The sequence below is a fragment of the Stigmatopora nigra genome, unplaced genomic scaffold, assembly GCF_051989575.1.
Source record: "Stigmatopora nigra isolate UIUO_SnigA unplaced genomic scaffold, RoL_Snig_1.1 HiC_scaffold_112, whole genome shotgun sequence".
Lineage (NCBI taxonomy): Eukaryota > Metazoa > Chordata > Actinopteri > Syngnathiformes > Syngnathidae > Stigmatopora > Stigmatopora nigra.
Window position 1 is genome coordinate 32501 of NW_027551669.1, and position 5000 is coordinate 37500.

At 58.0% G+C, this 5000-nt stretch overlaps 1 non-coding gene across 1 annotated transcript; it reads left to right on the forward strand.

The window, feature by feature from the left end:
* Window positions 1–4446: 4446 nt before the first annotated feature.
* LOC144193153 (5.8S ribosomal RNA) lies at window positions 4447–4600 on the forward strand. The gene has a single exon (XR_013325637.1). It is a non-coding gene; the product is annotated as a 5.8S ribosomal RNA (ribosomal RNA).
* The last annotated feature ends 400 nt before the right edge of the window (window positions 4601–5000 follow it).

Consider the following 5000-nt stretch of genomic DNA (forward strand, 5'->3'; position numbering starts at 1 on the left):
AGGCATGGATGGATGGCATGAAAAATTTATATTTTGGGGCGGCCTCCGGCGTGAAAATGGCAAACCTATAATGATGGCGGGGCTTTTTCCTACACCGCCGACGGCATGGATGGTTAACAAAAGGTAGCAAGCCCGCCAGCGGATCTGATTCCCATCCGCTAACGGCATACATGGCACGGCATGAATTGATGGTAAAAATCCTTATTAACCCCTGGCTGAATACGAATGAATCTGGTGTCAAAAGAAAGAACTCATCCAAGTGACGGGTCGCTGCTTGGGCAACAGCTTCGCCGTCGGAGAAATGAAATACACGGGTCGCTGCTTGGGCAACAGCTTCGCCGTTGTGGAAATGAAATGAGGTGTCGCTGCTTGGGCAACAGCTTCACCATTGGAGAAAATACGGGTCGCTGCTTGGGCAACAGCTTCGCCGTTGGATGAACTCAAAAATATGGTCACGGGGTCCGCTGCTGGGGCACAGCGGTCACCCCTAGGTACGGGTCGCTGCTTGGGCAACAGCGTCGCCGATGGAAGAAATTACGGGTCGCTGCTTGGGCAACAGCGTCGCCGTCGGAGAAATGAACTCTACGGGTCCGCTGCTGGGGCACAGCGGTCGCCGGTGGTGAAAAAAAAAATGAAAGGAGTACGGGTCGCTGATGGGGCACAGCGTTCACCGTGACTCGAAATGAACTCGAAAGCCACGGGGTGCTGAAGAGGGCACAGCGCAAACCCCGATTGGCGACCGCGTGGGGACGGCTCGCGCGTCCGTGTTCCCGGCGATAACGGTGAGGTTTCTGGTGCGTGCGACCGGCGATTGACCGGAGGCTAAGGTACTGCGGGTGGTGGACCCCACTCGTCCAAGGCCCCTCCGCGTCAGGGCTGACCATCGTCACTGTCACTGCATCCGCTCCGGGGCTCGTGCGTGCGAGTGGGCGTTCTCGGTCAAAGAGGTATAGTGAAAGTGTGAGGGGCGGCTGTTCGAGCCGTGTACCGAACAACGGAGAGGTTTCTGGCGCGTGCGATCGGCGATTGGCCGGAGGCTAAGGTACTGCGGGTGGTGGACCCCACTCGTCCAAGGCCCCTCCGCGTCAGGGCTGACCATCGTCGCTGTCACTGCAACCGGACGGTCACGGTCCGTGCGGTCGTCTCGCTCTCTTAAAGAGCAGTGCGACAAGACGGGCCAGGGTATAGTGCTTGCAAAGCCGGGATAACGGTGAGGACATAGTGCGTGCGACCGGTGATTGGCCGGAGGCTAAGGTACTGCGGGTGGTAGACCCCACTCGTCCAAGGCCCCTCCGCGTCAGGACTGACCATCGTACTTTATCTGCATCCGCCTCGGTCGCGTGGGTGCGGCTTGGCACGTATGACCACGTCACGCTAAAGACAACGGGGGCAGTGGAACTGAACGTGCGCAGCATAACGAAAGCCGGGATAACGGTGAGGACATAGTGCGTGCGACCGGTGATTGGCCGGAGGCTAAGGTACTGCGGGTGGTAGACCCCACTCGTCCAAGGCCCCTCCGCGTCAGGACTGACCATCGTCACTTTATCTGCATCCGCCTCGGCCTAGTATGTAATGTGGCGGTCGTCTCGCCCGTGTCTTCTGTCGGCAGGGTATAGTCGTGTGGAGGGATGGCTCGTGCGAGCTCGTGGACTGAACAACGGAGAGGTTTCTGGCGCGTGCGATCGGCGATTGACCGGAGGCTAAGGTACTGCGGGTGGTAGACCCCACTCGTCCAAGGCCCCTCCGCGTCAGGGCTGACCATCGTGCTGTCACTGCAACCGGACGGTCCCCCGCGAGCGCGTTTCGTCTCGCTCTGGCCAATTGGAGAGCCGTGACAACAAGAGCGATGCGTCTGACTCATTCGAGGTCACGGATAACGGTGAGGACACGGTGCGTGCGACCGGTGATTGACCGGAGGCTAAGGTACTGCGGGTGGTAGACCCCACTCGTCCAAGGCCCCTCCGCGTCAGGACTGACCATCGTCACTGTCTCTGCATCCGCCCGGCTGAGTTTGTTCAGCGGTCGTCTCGTTCACGTTCCACACAACCGCGCGTCGGTTTGGGATAGCTGGGTCGGCGAGACGCCGAGAGAAGAGAGTGCGTTCGAAGCTGGATAACGGTGAGGACTGGTGCGTGCGACCGGTGATTGGCCGGAGGCTAAGGTACTGCGGGTGGTAGACCCCACTCGTCCAAGGCCCCTCCGCGTCAGGACTGACCATCGTCACCTTATCTGCATCCGCCCGGTGGGGATCTGCACCGTCGACCCAAGCATGAAAACCCTCGTGTCGGTTCGGGCGAGAAAAAAGAGTTCAAGGGAAAAAGGCAACGATTTCACCATTCGAGTTCATGTGGAGGACAAAAAGAGGACAAAATGGAAACGAAATGACCATGAGTTCATCGATGGAAATGAGGACAATACTGACGAATATGGAGAGTTCTAAAATTTTGCCAAATGACACCGATGGTTGACGAGAATCCCTAAGCCACGGGGTGGGATACAAACCTGAACTAAAGACCTGCCATAGTCCGGTTTTTTTTCCCAAAAAGGGCGCATGTGGACGGAGGGCACACATGGAAACCTAACCACCAGCCGAGCCATTGCCGGAGGAAATATAACGATATGCCAAATACCATAGCCTTTGGGACAAAGCCGATTCTTGGAGGACAACAAAAATGAGACATGGTACTTGGTGAAGCACCGGACATATGGAGCCACAGGGGCCAGAAAAAGAGCCGATAGTACAGGGCAAGATGTGATGTGACGGTAACGGACATGTGTTAATGATGGTGGACATGTGTTACGAGATGAAATGCTTGGAAATCACGTAAAGAACCGATGCGTGAATGAAAATGAAAACAGATCATGTTGGGACCAGGTTGGGAACCCCTCCACAGTCTGCGACAAAAAAGCTTCCCGTGTGGGATTATTCCGGTAATAAGAAGGGAGTCAGGTGCCCGGTACCTGTACGCCACTATGAAGGCCTCTGGTGGTTGTACGCTGGTTTAAAGACTCGATTTACCCCCGCCTTGACAAATCGAGCGCCACAAAAAGTTGCGCCGTAAAAGGGCCCTGACTTTCCTTGTTGGTTCGGGTTGGCATCGCCGGGGCTTGTGAGATAAGTGCCTATTCTAGGGGGATGGAGTACACAATCTCTACGACCTCTTTGGTGCCTCTGGGTGGTTCAGGCCCGTGGGAAAAGCCTCAGAGCCGCTTCCTTGAGGAGCCGCGGGTGACTCACGGGTTACGTCATCGCCTGGAGGTGTCGGGAGTTCTTTGTTTTGTTTTGCGAAAAACCCCCGTCACGAGAAACTGTGCTTCTTCTCGGTTTGTTACGGTTGCACGCAGGTGCCGCCGGCCGTTCCCACAGTTTTCTCGTCGTGTCACCGGGCTGCTTGCGGCTATCGGTAGATGCACTGTGCACGTCTCCCTGCCACGAAAGGAAGGAGTGAAGGAAGGTTGGCAAATAACCGAATCGATCGCGTGACAAGGTACAGGGCGATCGCACGTATTGACGTGAGGCATAACGAGAGGGGGTTGGGCCTAGGGCCGGCCCCGGAGGTATCCGTCCCTGTCGATTCTCTCTCTGGGTTGACGCGCAAGAGCACGGGCATGGCAGTCCGCGCGTGCGTCCCCGGGCTAGTCTCCGGCAGCGGCGTTCCGCCTCTTAGGGTAGTCGGGCGCCGAATCCCTCCCTCTCGCCCGGACCGGACTTTCGAAGGCTCATGTAGATGGCACTTATAGACGTGTCGGGGCCCGAGAAACAATGGTCCCGCACCGCCGAGGCCGGAATGGTTACAGTTTACTGTAACCGCTATAGTCAACGTAAAGGGGTGCACGTTGCCCGTCTCTGATGCGATGAAGGTTCGGGAAGATCGATTCGATGGACGGTGGTCGAGCCCGGATCCATTACGGCGACCACCACGGACAAGGTACCCGGTTCCGCTTTTGCTCGTCTGGCGCGTGCCAACAAAACGGGGGTATATGGGTTGCCACCCGGCCCGGTCTTGTGCTACGCTCGGAGTGTTCTGGGGTTCGGGAGCCGTGGGAAAAGCCTCAGAGCCGCTTCCTTGAGGAGCCGCGGGTGACTCACGGTGCTACGTCACCGCATTCCTCCGAGGACAGTAGTTACGCCGGATCACCGGTCCCATTACCTGGCCTTCGGCGACATCTCAACGCTCACCCCTTGGGCCCCACTTTACCCAAGTCGGGATGAACCTAGGATGGGGGGAGCTCTTGATCGACCCTAGGCCCCACCGCCTAACTCAGCCAAATCAGGGGTGGATAAACCGTGCCCGCCTTGGGAGCAATAGACCTTCCGATGCTTTGCCAACTCAGGTGTTGCGATCTTGAAAGGTGTCTCCGGGCATCACTGCTCTACATGGGTGGCCGGGCAGCGGGGGGCTGACCCGGGCGGCCGCCTGGAGATGTCGGGAGGCACCTGTAGACAACTCTCAGCGGTGGATCACTCGGCTCGTGCGTCGATGAAGAACGCAGCTAGCTGCGAGAATTAATGTGAATTGCAGGACACATTGATCATCGACACTTTGAACGCAACTCGCGGCCCCGGGTCCCTCCCGGGGCCACGTCTGTCTGAGCGTCGCCTGACATTCAATCGGGCCCGACCGCGGCGGTGAGGGGCGGCACCGTTCCGCGGCGTGGCCCGCGACTGGGGATGCAAGATCGGGGAAAGTGTTATGCCAGCACGCACCCCGACCCCCTAAGTAAAGCCAGATACGGGGCTCGTCCATGCCCGTACAGAGAAGTGGTCGAGAGAGCGAGATTTCGGGGAACATGCATATGTGAGCGAGGCATGTCGTTGAGATCCACAAAGACCTCACAGTCCGCGGTCACGAGGCGGTCATTTGGATAGTAACCACCGACCCGTGAGTGTCCCTCCGCAAAATGGACTGGATCCGAGGCAAAAACAACACGGACCGAAGGCGCCGGCGCGTGGTGCGCGGACACCCGCGTCGGCAGGGCGATAACCGAAAAAAATGAAA